At 35.6% G+C, this 14170-nt stretch overlaps 1 protein-coding gene across 1 annotated transcript in view; it reads right to left on the bottom strand.

The window, feature by feature from the left end:
- LOC102801886 (maternal embryonic leucine zipper kinase-like) overlaps positions 1 to 14170 on the bottom strand; it is a 67738-nt gene that overhangs the window by 20771 nt on the left and 32797 nt on the right. The window lies entirely within an intron of this gene.

Raw genomic sequence — 14170 nt, 5'->3', positions numbered from 1 at the left:
TATGCAAATTAGGTAAGTAATACATACTTATATTACCCTGAAAACTACTAGGTCTGTGCAGTGTCCTATGACATCTATGTACCAAGTTTTATTGAAATGTGATGATTAGTAGTTGAGGTATCAGTGAAAAAAGCCGAAAATTTACTAATCATTATGCAAATTAGGTAATTAATATGCAGATTTCCATCCAAAACTAATCAAAACCTGGCATTAGTTGAGAGCATCTATGAACTAAGTTTCATCAAAATCCAATGAGTGGTTGTTTAGATATCAGTGGAACAGTCATGGAACAGCTAACAATTAGCTAAGTATCATGCAAATTAGGTAATTAATATGCACAGATTTTTACTAAAAACTAATCAAATCTGCACATTGGCCCAGAGCATTTATGCATCGAGTTTCATCAAAAACCGATGTATGGTTCTTGAGATATCAGTGGAACAGACAGACGGACGGACACACACACACACACACACATACATACATACATACATACATACATACATACATACATACATACAAACAGGGTAACTGCTTCGCACACAGAAGTCAATAACATCCATCATGAGGAAATCATCAAAACATTCAAAACATGCGAATATAAGAATATAACACTGATCAAAACACAGGCCCCAGTATCTTTGGTAATCGTATAGTTATTCATAAATTTTGAATTCTTGATATTGACAACAAGAAAAAATGAAAACATGCAAAACAAGACATGAATGTCACAGTCCTCGTTATTTGATCATAAAGTAGTACAAGGAACATCTCCAAACAGGTGAATGAATATGTACTCTTTGTGGGTACAACTCATGAAGTGATTTCCCATAATCTAGTTTTGTACTGACAACTAAAAACTTCCACTGATCCATGTTCAGTGCAACAAAACTATTTGTCATACATGTATACTTGCTCAAAAAACTGCATTCATTAATCTGAGTGAACCTTGATGTACATGACTTCTTTGTTAATTAAGGTCTTAGTATATTAAAAGGACCTGGGTCAAATCAAAGATCGAATAACTGCATTGTTTTAATTTGCATATTTTTTGGAGGGTGTGGTCGTTATTGCCAAAAACACATCTACTCGTGCCAAGGTGTAATCATACCAAATATGAATAAAATCGACACGGTGGTGATAGATAGCAGCAAATAACTGCATTGATCTAATTTGCATATATGTCTACCCAAGGTACATATACACCAAGTATCAAAGCATTCAGGCTTGTAGTTTTCAAGAAGAAGTTGAAAAAGTAAAACATTGACACAGACGACGGACAATCATTCATATAATAAGCTCCGCTCGACAAAGTCGACAGCGGAGCTAATATCCTAAAAGATGACTTTCAATGATAAGAAAAGTTGGTTCTGAGTTCTGAAAAGTATACACTACTCATCGAATACATTTGGTAAAACTTGTGAATCAGAAATCAGGAATTCATGAATCTGAATTGAACAGAATCAATTATTCTGATCATGCTCAATTGCTCTGTCAGTGTAGTAGAGTTAATTTTGGATGAATATCTTGAAAAAGACCCACTTAGGATTTTCAGATCTGGAATAAAAATGTACGTGCATATGTAACACAGACTTTTTTATCAACCTGCCAAGTTTCATTGACATCTGCTGCAGAGTCCCTGAGAAAATGTGAGACATAACTTGCAGCAACTTGAAAATGAAATAGAAAGTATTAAAAACTAGTACTCCCCTTTCAGGCTTCGTCTGAACAGGGACTAATTAAAAATGATTTCACAGTGAAAATTGAAGAAGGTGTTGATAAAGTAGAAATCTGTACATTATGTTTATTTAGATTTCCGAAGTCATTTGAGGGCTGAAAATCATAATGCTTATGGTATCACATATAAAATGATATTTTTAATTAATATTTCTAAGCAATGCAAAATGGTTTACTAATACACTACTAACCTTAAAACACTATGCTAAGCAAAATGGTTGATTTCCATCAATAAAATCAGTAAAATAACGCAAAATGGACACAGCTGTATTCTCCTTCATTTACATTGTTATTGTGACATGATAAGTAGCTTGTAGCCAGTTTTTTAATTATAAACTACAGAAATATTGATATGTAATTTCTCTTGTTGCCTAAACACTAAGAAATAAAATGCCATCTATTACCATAGTCATATTATAAATAGGATTTCCACATATTACTAAAACTTGAGATAGAATATAATTACTGCAAATCAATACTGCTTGGTCCATAGTAGTATGATACAATACTGGGGTAGTTGTTTATGTCACCCTTTTTTTTTAATTACACACAACACAAATTTATTTTATAGCCCTGTCATGTCCAATAACCATTCTTTATTATATTAATTTAATTTTGCATGTTGAAGTTATTATTTGAAAAGTTATGTGACAGGAAACAAATTCCTGTGCCTGGCATCTTTCCTACAATGCTCAGAGCACTTCATCAGCATATTTTTTCAGTTTTACGAGGTGTCAACTGAATGAAAATCTACCAAACGAATCCCCTAGAGCATTACCAAACAATTTTAGAAAAGCAATAATTTAATGTTTATTTCAAGACCTTAGTCGAACACAGCAGAAGTCTGTTCACACAATGTTATGCATTCCAAGCTCAGCAAGAGTACATAAAACGCATTCTGTATTAAACAGGCACAATTACATGTAGCTGTAAAGTCAACCCATTCAAGGATATTTGTTTACCACTCAAAACATCTTTCAAATTTGTTCTTCATACTTTTCTAGACCCAATAATTTGACAAAGCTTACACCTTATAATCTATCAAAGGTTTACATTTTATGAAGGAATCAAAGAGAACTTACATTGGTATTCCATAGGAGGGCCATTATCATTTTATGAAGGAACCAAAGAGAACTTACATTGGTATTCCAAAGGAGGGCCATTATCATTTTATGAAGGAACCAAAGAGAACTTACATTGGTATTCCAAAGGAGGGCCATTATCATTTCACAAAGGAAGCAAACAGAAATTACATTGGTATTCCAAAGAAGGGCCATTATCATTTTATGAAGGAACCAAAGAGAACTTACATTGGTATTCCAAAGGAGGGCCATTATCATTTTATGAAGGAACCAAAAAGAACTTACATTGGTATTCCATAGGAGGGCCATTATCATTTTATGAAGGAACCAAAGAGAAATTACATTGGTATTCCAAAGGAGGGCCATTATCATTTTATGAAGGAACCAAAGAGAACTTACATTGGTATTCCATAGGAGGGCCATTATCATTTTATGAAAGAACCAAAGAGAACTTACATTGGTATTCCAAAGGAGGGCCATTATCATTTTATGAAGGAACCAAAAAGAACTTACATTGGTATTCCAAAGGAGGGCCATTATCATTTTATGAAGGAACCAAAGAGAACTTACATTGGTATTCCAAAGGAGGGCCATTATCATTTCATAAAGGAAGCAAACAGAAATTACATTGGTATTCCATAGGAGGGCCAATTATACCATTTTATGAAGGAACCAAAGAGAAATTACATTGGTATTCCATAGGAGGGCCAATTATACCATTTTATGAAGGAACCAAAGAGAACTTACATTGGTATTCCACAGGAGGGCTATTGCCATTTTATGAAAGAACCAAAGAGAACTTACATTGGTATTCCAAAGGAGGGCCATTATCATTTTATGAAGGAACCAAAGAGAACTTACATTGGTATTCCAAAGGAGGGCCATTATCATTTTATGAAAGAACCAAAGAGAAATTACATTGGTATTCCAAAGGAGGGCCATTATCATTTTATGAAGGAACCAAAGAGAACTTACATTGGTATTCCAAAGGAGGGCCATTATCATTTTATGAAGGAACCAAAGAGAACTTACATTGGTATTCCAAAGGAGGGCCATTATCATTTTATGAAGGAACCAAAGAGAACTTACATTGGTATTCCATAGGAGGGCCATTATCATTTTATGAAGGAACCAAAGAGAACTTACATTGGTATTCCAAAGGAGGGCCATTATCATTTTTATGAAGGAACCAAAGAGAACTTACATTGGTATTCCAAAGGAGGGCCATTATCATTTTATGAAGGAACCAAAAAGAACTTACATTGGTATTCCAAAGAAGGACCATTACCATTTCATAAAGGAAGCAAACAGAAATTACATTGGTATTCCATAGGAGGGCCAATTATACCATTTTATGAAGGAACCAAAGAGAAATTACATTGGTATTCCAAAGGAGGGCCATTGCCATTGTATGAAGGAGCCAAAAGAAAATTACATTGGTATTCCATAGGAGGGCTATTGCCATTTTATGAAGGAAGCAAAGAGAACTTACATTGGTATTCCAAAGGAGGGCCATTATCATTTTATGAAGGAACCAAAGAGAACTTACATTGGTATTCCAAAGGAGGGCCATTGCCATTGTATGAAGGAGCCAAAAGAAAATTACATTGGTATTCCATAGGAGGGCTATTGCCATTTTATGAAGGAAGCAAAGAGAACTTACATTGGTATTCCATAGGAGGGCCATTATCATTTTATGAAGGAACCAAAGAGAACTTACATTGGTATTCCAAAGGAGGGCCATTATCATTTTATGAAGGAACCAAAGAGAACTTACATTGGTATTCCATAGGAGGGCCATTATCATTTTATGAAAGAACCAAAGAGAACTTACATTGGTATTCAAAAGGAGGGCCATTATCATTTTATGAAGGAACCAAAGAGAACTTACATTGGTATTCCAAAGGAGGGCCATTATTATTTTATGAAAGAACCAAAGAGAACTTACATTGGTATTCCAAAGGAGGGCCATTATCATTTTATGAAAGAACCAAAGAGAACTTACATTGATATTCCAAAGGAGGGCCATTATCATTTTATGAAGGAACCAAAGAGAACTTACATTGGTATTCCAAAGGAGGGCCATTATCATTTTATGAAGGAACCAAAGAGTACTTACATTGGTATTCCAAAGGAGGGCCATTATCATTTTATGAAGGAACCAAAGAGAACTTACATTGGTATTCCAAAGGAGGGCCATTATCATTTTATGAAGGAACCAAAGAGAACTTACATTGGTATTCCATAGGAGGGCCATTATCATTTTATGAAGGAACCAAAGAGAACTTACATTGGTATTCCAAAGGAGGGCCATTATCATTTTATGAAGGAACCAAAGAGAACTTACATTGGTATTCCAAAGGAGGGCCATTATCATTTTATGAAGGAACCAAAAAGAACTTACATTGGTATTCCAAAGGAGGGCCATTATCATTTTATGAAGGAACCAAAGAGAACTTACATTGGTATTCCAAAGGAGGGCCATTATCATTTTATGAAGGAACCAAAGAGAACTTACATTGGTATTCCATAGGAGGGCCATTATCATTTTATGAAGGAACCAAAGAGAACTTACATTGATATTCCAAAGGAGGGCCATTATCATTTTATGAAGGAACCAAAAAGAACTTACATTGATATTCCAAAGGAGGGCCATTATCATTTTATGAAGGAACCAAAGAGAACTTACATTGATATTCCAAAGGAGGGCCTTTATCATTTTATGAAGGAACCAAAAAGAACTTACATTGGTATTCCATAGGAGGGCCATTATCATTTTATGAAGGAACCAAAGAGAACTTACATTGATATTCCAAAGGAGGGCCATTATCATTTTATGAAGGAACCAAAAAGAACTTACATTGGTATTCCATAGGAGGGCCATTATCATTTTATGAAGGAACCAAAGAGAACTTACATTGATATTCCAAAGGAGGGCCATTATCATTTTATGAAGGAACCAAAAAGAACTTACATTGGTATTCCATAGGAGGGCCAATTATACCATTTTATGAAGGAACCAAAGAGAACTTACATTGGTATTCCAAAGGAGGGCCATTATCATTTTTTGAAGGAACCAAAGAGAACTTACATTGGTATTCCAAAGGAGGGCCATTATCATTTTATGAAGGAACCAAAGAGAACTTACATTGGTATTCCAAAGGAGGGCCATTATCATTTTATGAAGGAACCAAAGAGAACTTACATTGGTATTCCAAAGGAGGGCCATTATCATTTTATGAAAGAACCAAAGAGAAATTACATTGGTATTCCAAAGGAGGGCCATTATCATTTTATGAAGGAACCAAAGAGAACTTACATTGGTATTCCAAAGGAGGGCCATTATCATTTTATGAAGGAACCAAAGAGAACTTACATTGGTATTCCAAAGGAGGGCCATTATCATTTTATGAAGGAACCAAAGAGAACTTACATTGGTATTCCAAAGGAGGGCCATTATCATTTTATGAAGGAACCAAAGAGAACTTACATTGGTATTCCAAAGGAGGGCCATTATCATTTTTTGAAGGAACCAAAGAGAACTTACATTGGTATTCCAAAGGAGGGCTATTGCCATTTTATGAAGGAACCAAAGAGAACTTACATTGGTATTCCAAAGGAGGGCCATTATCATTTTTTGAAGGAACCAAAGAGAACTTACATTGGTATTCCAAAGGAGGGCCATTATCATTTTATGAAGGAACCAAAGAGAACTTACATTGGTATTCCAAAGGAGGGCCATTATCATTTTATGAAAGAACCAAAGAGAAATTACATTGGTATTCCAAAGGAGGGCCATTATCATTTTATGAAGGAACCAAAGAGAACTTACATTGGTATTCCAAAGGAGGGCCATTATCATTTTATGAAGGAACCAAAGAGAACTTACATTGGTATTCCAAAGGAGGGCCATTATCATTTTATGAAGGAACCAAAGAGAACTTACATTGGTATTCCAAAGGAGGGCCATTATCATTTTATGAAGGAACCAAAGAGAACTTACATTGGTATTCCAAAGGAGGGCCATTATCATTTTATGAAGGAACCAAAGAGAACTTACATTGGTATTCCAAAGGAGGGCCATTATCATTTTATGAAGGAACCAAAAAGAACTTACATTGGTATTCCAAAGGAGGGCCATTATCATTTTATGAAGCAACCAAAGAAAAATTACATTAGTATTCCAAAGAAGGGCCATTACCATTTCATAAAGGAAGCAAACAGAAATTACATTGGTATTCCATAGGAGGGCCAATTATACCATTTTATGAAGGAACCAAAGAGAAATTACATTGTATTCCAAAGGAGGGCCATTGCCATTGTATGAAGGAGCCAAAGGAAAATTACATTGGTATTCCATAGGAGGGCTATTGCCATTTTATGAAGGAAGCAAAGAGAACTTACATTGGTATTCCAAAGGAGGGCCATTATCATTTTATGAAGGAACCAAAGAGAACTTACATTGGTATTCCAAAGGAGGGCCATTATCATTTTATGAAGGAACCAAAGAGAAATTACATTGGTATTCCATAGGAGGGCTATTGCCATTTTATGAAGGAAGCAAAGAGAACTTACATTGATATTCCAAAGGAGGGCCATTATCATTTTATGAAGGAACCAAAGAGAACTTACATTGGTATTCCATAGGAGGGCCATTATCATTTTATGAAGGAACCAAAGAGAACTTACATTGGTATTCCAAAGGAGGGCCATTATCATTTTATGAAGGAACCAAAGAGAACTTACATTGGTATTCCATAGGAGGGCCATTATCATTTTATGAAGGAACCAAAGAGAACTTGCATTGGTATTCCAAAGGAGGGCCATTATCATTTTATAAAGGAACCAAAGAGAACTTGCATTGGTATTCCAAAGGAGGGCCATTATCATTTTATGAAGGAACCAAAGATAACTTACATTGGTATTCCAGAGGGCCATTATCATTTTATGAAAGAACCAAAGAGAACTTACATTGGTATTCCAAAGGAGGGCCATTATCATTTTATGAAAGAACCAACGAGAACTTGCATTGGTATTCCAAAGGAGGGCCATTATCATTTTATGAAGGAACCAAAGATAACTTACATTGGTATTCCATAGGAGGGCCATTATCATTTTATGAAGGAACCAAAGAGAACTTACATTGGTATTCCAAAGGAGGGCCATTATCATTTTATGAAGGAACCAAAGAGAACTTACATTGGTATTCCATAGGAGGGCCATTATCATTTTATGAAGGAACCAAAGAGAACTTACATTGGTATTCCATAGGAGGGCCATTATCATTTTATGAAGGAACCAAAAAGAACTTACATTGGTATTCCAAAGGAGGGCCATTATCATTTTATGAAGGAACCAAAGAGAAATTACATTGGTACTCCATAGGAGGGCTATTATCATTTTATGAAGGAACCAAAGAGAACTTACATTGATATTCCAAAGGAGGGCCTTTATCATTTTATGAAGGAACCAAAAAGAACTTACATTGGTATTCCATAGGAGGGCCATTATCATTTTATGAAGGAACCAAAGAGAACTTACATTGATATTCCAAAGGAGGGCCATTATCATTTTATGAAGGAACCAAAAAGAACTTACATTGGTATTCCATAGGAGGGCCATTATCATTTTATGAAGGAACCAAAGAGAACTTACATTGATATTCCAAAGGAGGGCCATTATCATTTTATGAAGGAACCAAAAAGAACTTACATTGGTATTCCATAGGAGGGCCAATTATACCATTTTATGAAGGAACCAAAGAGAACTTACATTGGTATTCCAAAGGAGGGCCATTATCATTTTTTGAAGGAACCAAAGAGAACTTACATTGGTATTCCAAAGGAGGGCCATTATCATTTTATGAAGGAACCAAAGAGAACTTACATTGGTATTCCAAAGGAGGGCCATTATCATTTTATGAAGGAACCAAAGAGAACTTACATTGGTATTCCAAAGGAGGGCCATTATCATTTTATGAAAGAACCAAAGAGAAATTACATTGGTATTCCAAAGGAGGGCCATTATCATTTTATGAAGGAACCAAAGAGAACTTACATTGGTATTCCAAAGGAGGGCCATTATCATTTTATGAAGGAACCAAAGAGAACTTACATTGGTATTCCAAAGGAGGGCCATTATCATTTTATGAAGGAACCAAAGAGAACTTACATTGGTATTCCAAAGGAGGGCCATTATCATTTTATGAAGGAACCAAAGAGAACTTACATTGGTATTCCAAAGGAGGGCCATTATCATTTTTTGAAGGAACCAAAGAGAACTTACATTGGTATTCCAAAGGAGGGCTATTGCCATTTTATGAAGGAACCAAAGAGAAATTACATTGTATTCCAAAGGAGGGCCATTGCCATTGTATGAAGGAGCCAAAGGAAAATTACATTGGTATTCCATAGGAGGGCTATTGCCATTTTATGAAGGAAGCAAAGAGAACTTACATTGGTATTCCAAAGGAGGGCCATTATCATTTTATGAAGGAACCAAAGAGAACTTACATTGGTATTCCAAAGGAGGGCCATTATCATTTTATGAAGGAACCAAAGAGAAATTACATTGGTATTCCATAGGAGGGCTATTGCCATTTTATGAAGGAAGCAAAGAGAACTTACATTGATATTCCAAAGGAGGGCCATTATCATTTTATGAAGGAACCAAAGAGAACTTACATTGGTATTCCATAGGAGGGCCATTATCATTTTATGAAGGAACCAAAGAGAACTTACATTGGTATTCCAAAGGAGGGCCATTATCATTTTATGAAGGAACCAAAGAGAACTTACATTGGTATTCCATAGGAGGGCCATTATCATTTTATGAAGGAACCAAAGAGAACTTGCATTGGTATTCCATAGGAGGGCCATTATCATTTTATGAAGGAACCAAAAAGAACTTACATTGGTATTCCAAAGGAGGGCCATTACCATTTCATAAAGGAAGCAAACAGAAATTACATTGGTATTCCATAGGAGGGCCAATTATACCATTTTATGAAGGAACCAAAGAGAAATTACATTGTATTCCAAAGGAGGGCCATTGCCATTGTATGAAGGAGCCAAAGGAAAATTACATTGGTATTCCATAGGAGGGCTATTGCCATTTTATGAAGGAAGCAAAGAGAACTTACATTGGTATTCCAAAGGAGGGCCATTATCATTTTATGAAGGAACCAAAGAGAACTTACATTGGTATTCCAAAGGAGGGCCATTATCATTTTATGAAGGAACCAAAGAGAAATTACATTGGTATTCCATAGGAGGGCTATTGCCATTTTATGAAGGAAGCAAAGAGAACTTACATTGATATTCCAAAGGAGGGCCATTATCATTTTATGAAGGAACCAAAGAGAACTTACATTGGTATTCCATAGGAGGGCCATTATCATTTTATGAAGGAACCAAAGAGAACTTACATTGGTATTCCAAAGGAGGGCCATTATCATTTTATGAAGGAACCAAAGAGAACTTACATTGGTATTCCATAGGAGGGCCATTATCATTTTATGAAGGAACCAAAGAGAACTTGCATTGGTATTCCAAAGGAGGGCCATTATCATTTTATAAAGGAACCAAAGAGAACTTGCATTGGTATTCCAAAGGAGGGCCATTATCATTTTATGAAGGAACCAAAGATAACTTACATTGGTATTCCAGAGGGCCATTATCATTTTATGAAAGAACCAAAGAGAACTTACATTGGTATTCCAAAGGAGGGCCATTATCATTTTATGAAAGAACCAACGAGAACTTGCATTGGTATTCCAAAGGAGGGCCATTATCATTTTATGAAGGAACCAAAGATAACTTACATTGGTATTCCATAGGAGGGCCATTATCATTTTATGAAGGAACCAAAGAGAACTTACATTGGTATTCCAAAGGAGGGCCATTATCATTTTATGAAGGAACCAAAGAGAACTTACATTGGTATTCCATAGGAGGGCCATTATCATTTTATGAAGGAACCAAAGAGAACTTACATTGGTATTCCATAGGAGGGCCATTATCATTTTATGAAGGAACCAAAAAGAACTTACATTGGTATTCCAAAGGAGGGCCATTATCATTTTATGAAGGAACCAAAGAGAAATTACATTGGTACTCCATAGGAGGGCTATTATCATTTTATGAAGGAACCAAAGAGAACTTACATTGATATTCCAAAGGAGGGCCTTTATCATTTTATGAAGGAACCAAAAAGAACTTACATTGGTATTCCATAGGAGGGCCATTATCATTTTATGAAGGAACCAAAGAGAACTTACATTGATATTCCAAAGGAGGGCCATTATCATTTTATGAAGGAACCAAAAAGAACTTACATTGGTATTCCATAGGAGGGCCATTATCATTTTATGAAGGAACCAAAGAGAACTTACATTGATATTCCAAAGGAGGGCCATTATCATTTTATGAAGGAACCAAAAAGAACTTACATTGGTATTCCATAGGAGGGCCAATTATACCATTTTATGAAGGAACCAAAGAGAACTTACATTGGTATTCCAAAGGAGGGCCATTATCATTTTTTGAAGGAACCAAAGAGAACTTACATTGGTATTCCAAAGGAGGGCCATTATCATTTTATGAAGGAACCAAAGAGAACTTACATTGGTATTCCAAAGGAGGGCCATTATCATTTTATGAAGGAACCAAAGAGAACTTACATTGGTATTCCAAAGGAGGGCCATTATCATTTTATGAAAGAACCAAAGAGAAATTACATTGGTATTCCAAAGGAGGGCCATTATCATTTTATGAAGGAACCAAAGAGAACTTACATTGGTATTCCAAAGGAGGGCCATTATCATTTTATGAAGGAACCAAAGAGAACTTACATTGGTATTCCAAAGGAGGGCCATTATCATTTTATGAAGGAACCAAAGAGAACTTACATTGGTATTCCAAAGGAGGGCCATTATCATTTTATGAAGGAACCAAAGAGAACTTACATTGGTATTCCAAAGGAGGGCCATTATCATTTTTTGAAGGAACCAAAGAGAACTTACATTGGTATTCCAAAGGAGGGCTATTGCCATTTTATGAAGGAACCAAAGAGAAATTACATTGTATTCCAAAGGAGGGCCATTGCCATTGTATGAAGGAGCCAAAGGAAAATTACATTGGTATTCCATAGGAGGGCTATTGCCATTTTATGAAGGAAGCAAAGAGAACTTACATTGGTATTCCAAAGGAGGGCCATTATCATTTTATGAAGGAACCAAAGAGAACTTACATTGGTATTCCAAAGGAGGGCCATTATCATTTTATGAAGGAACCAAAGAGAAATTACATTGGTATTCCATAGGAGGGCTATTGCCATTTTATGAAGGAAGCAAAGAGAACTTACATTGATATTCCAAAGGAGGGCCATTATCATTTTATGAAGGAACCAAAGAGAACTTACATTGGTATTCCATAGGAGGGCCATTATCATTTTATGAAGGAACCAAAGAGAACTTACATTGGTATTCCAAAGGAGGGCCATTATCATTTTATGAAGGAACCAAAGAGAACTTACATTGGTATTCCATAGGAGGGCCATTATCATTTTATGAAGGAACCAAAGAGAACTTGCATTGGTATTCCAAAGGAGGGCCATTATCATTTTATAAAGGAACCAAAGAGAACTTGCATTGGTATTCCAAAGGAGGGCCATTATCATTTTATGAAGGAACCAAAGATAACTTACATTGGTATTCCAGAGGGCCATTATCATTTTATGAAAGAACCAAAGAGAACTTACATTGGTATTCCAAAGGAGGGCCATTATCATTTTATGAAAGAACCAACGAGAACTTGCATTGGTATTCCAAAGGAGGGCCATTATCATTTTATGAAGGAACCAAAGATAACTTACATTGGTATTCCATAGGAGGGCCATTATCATTTTATGAAGGAACCAAAGAGAACTTACATTGGTATTCCAAAGGAGGGCCATTATCATTTTATGAAGGAACCAAAGAGAACTTACATTGGTATTCCATAGGAGGGCCATTATCATTTTATGAAGGAACCAAAGAGAACTTACATTGGTATTCCATAGGAGGGCCATTATCATTTTATGAAGGAACCAAAAAGAACTTACATTGGTATTCCAAAGGAGGGCCATTATCATTTTATGAAGGAACCAAAGAGAAATTACATTGGTATTCCATAGGAGGGCTATTATCATTTTATGAAGGAACCAAAGAGAACTTACATTGGTATTCCAAAGGAGGGCCATTATCATTTTATGAAGGAACCAAAGAGAACTTACATTGGTATTCCAAAGGAGGGCCATTATCAATTTATGAAGGAACCAAAGAGAACTTACATTGGTATTCCAAAGGAGGGCCATTATCATTTTATGAAGGAACCAAAGAGAACTTACATTGGTATTCCAAACGAGGGCCATTATCATTTTATGAAGGAACCAAAGAGAACTTACATTGGTATTCCAAAGGAGGGCCATTATCATTTTATGAAGGAACCAAAGAGAACTTACATTGGTATTCCAAAGGAGGGCCATTATCATTTTATGAAGGAACCAAAGAGAACTTACATTGGTATTCCAAAGAAGGGCCATTATCATTTTATGAAGGAAGCAAAGAGAACTTACATTGGTATTCCAAAGGAGGGCCATTATCATTTTATGAAGGAACCAAAGAGAACTTACATTGATATTCCAAAGGAGGGCCATTATCATTTTATGAAGGAACCAAAGAGAACTTACATTGGTATTCCAAAGGAGGGCCATTATCATTTTATGAAGGAACCAAAGAGAACTTACATTGGTATTCCAAAGGAGGGCCATTATCATTTTATGAAGGAACCAAAGAGAACTTACATTGATATTCCAAAGGAGGGCCATTATCATTTTATGAAGGAACCAAAAAGAACTTATATTGATATTCCAAAGGAGGGCCATTATCATTTTATGAAGGAACCAAAGAGAACTTACATTGATATTCCAAAGGAGGGCCATTATCATTTTATGAAGGAACCAAAAAGAACTTACATTGGTATTCCATAGGAGGGCCATTATCATTTTATGAAGGAACCAAAGAGAACTTACATTGATATTCCAAAGGAGGGCCATTATCATTTTATGAAGGAACCAAAAAGAACTTTATATATAATACATTGGTATTCCATAGGAGGGCCATTATCATTTTATGAAGGAACCAAAGAGAACTTACATTGGTATTCCATAGGAGGGCCATTATCATTTTATGAAGGAACCAAAGAGAACTTACATTGATATTCCAAAGGAGGGTCATTATCATTTTATGAAGGAACCAAAGAGAACTTATTAATATTCCAAAGGAGGGCCATTATCATTTTATGAAGGAACCA

Source organism: Saccoglossus kowalevskii, chromosome 19 (assembly GCF_978046115.1).
Source record: "Saccoglossus kowalevskii chromosome 19, keSacKowa6.1, whole genome shotgun sequence".
Taxonomy (NCBI): Eukaryota; Metazoa; Hemichordata; class Enteropneusta; family Harrimaniidae; genus Saccoglossus; species Saccoglossus kowalevskii.
Note: the sequence above shows the minus strand (reverse complement) of the source record. Positions and strands in the feature narration are given on the sequence as shown.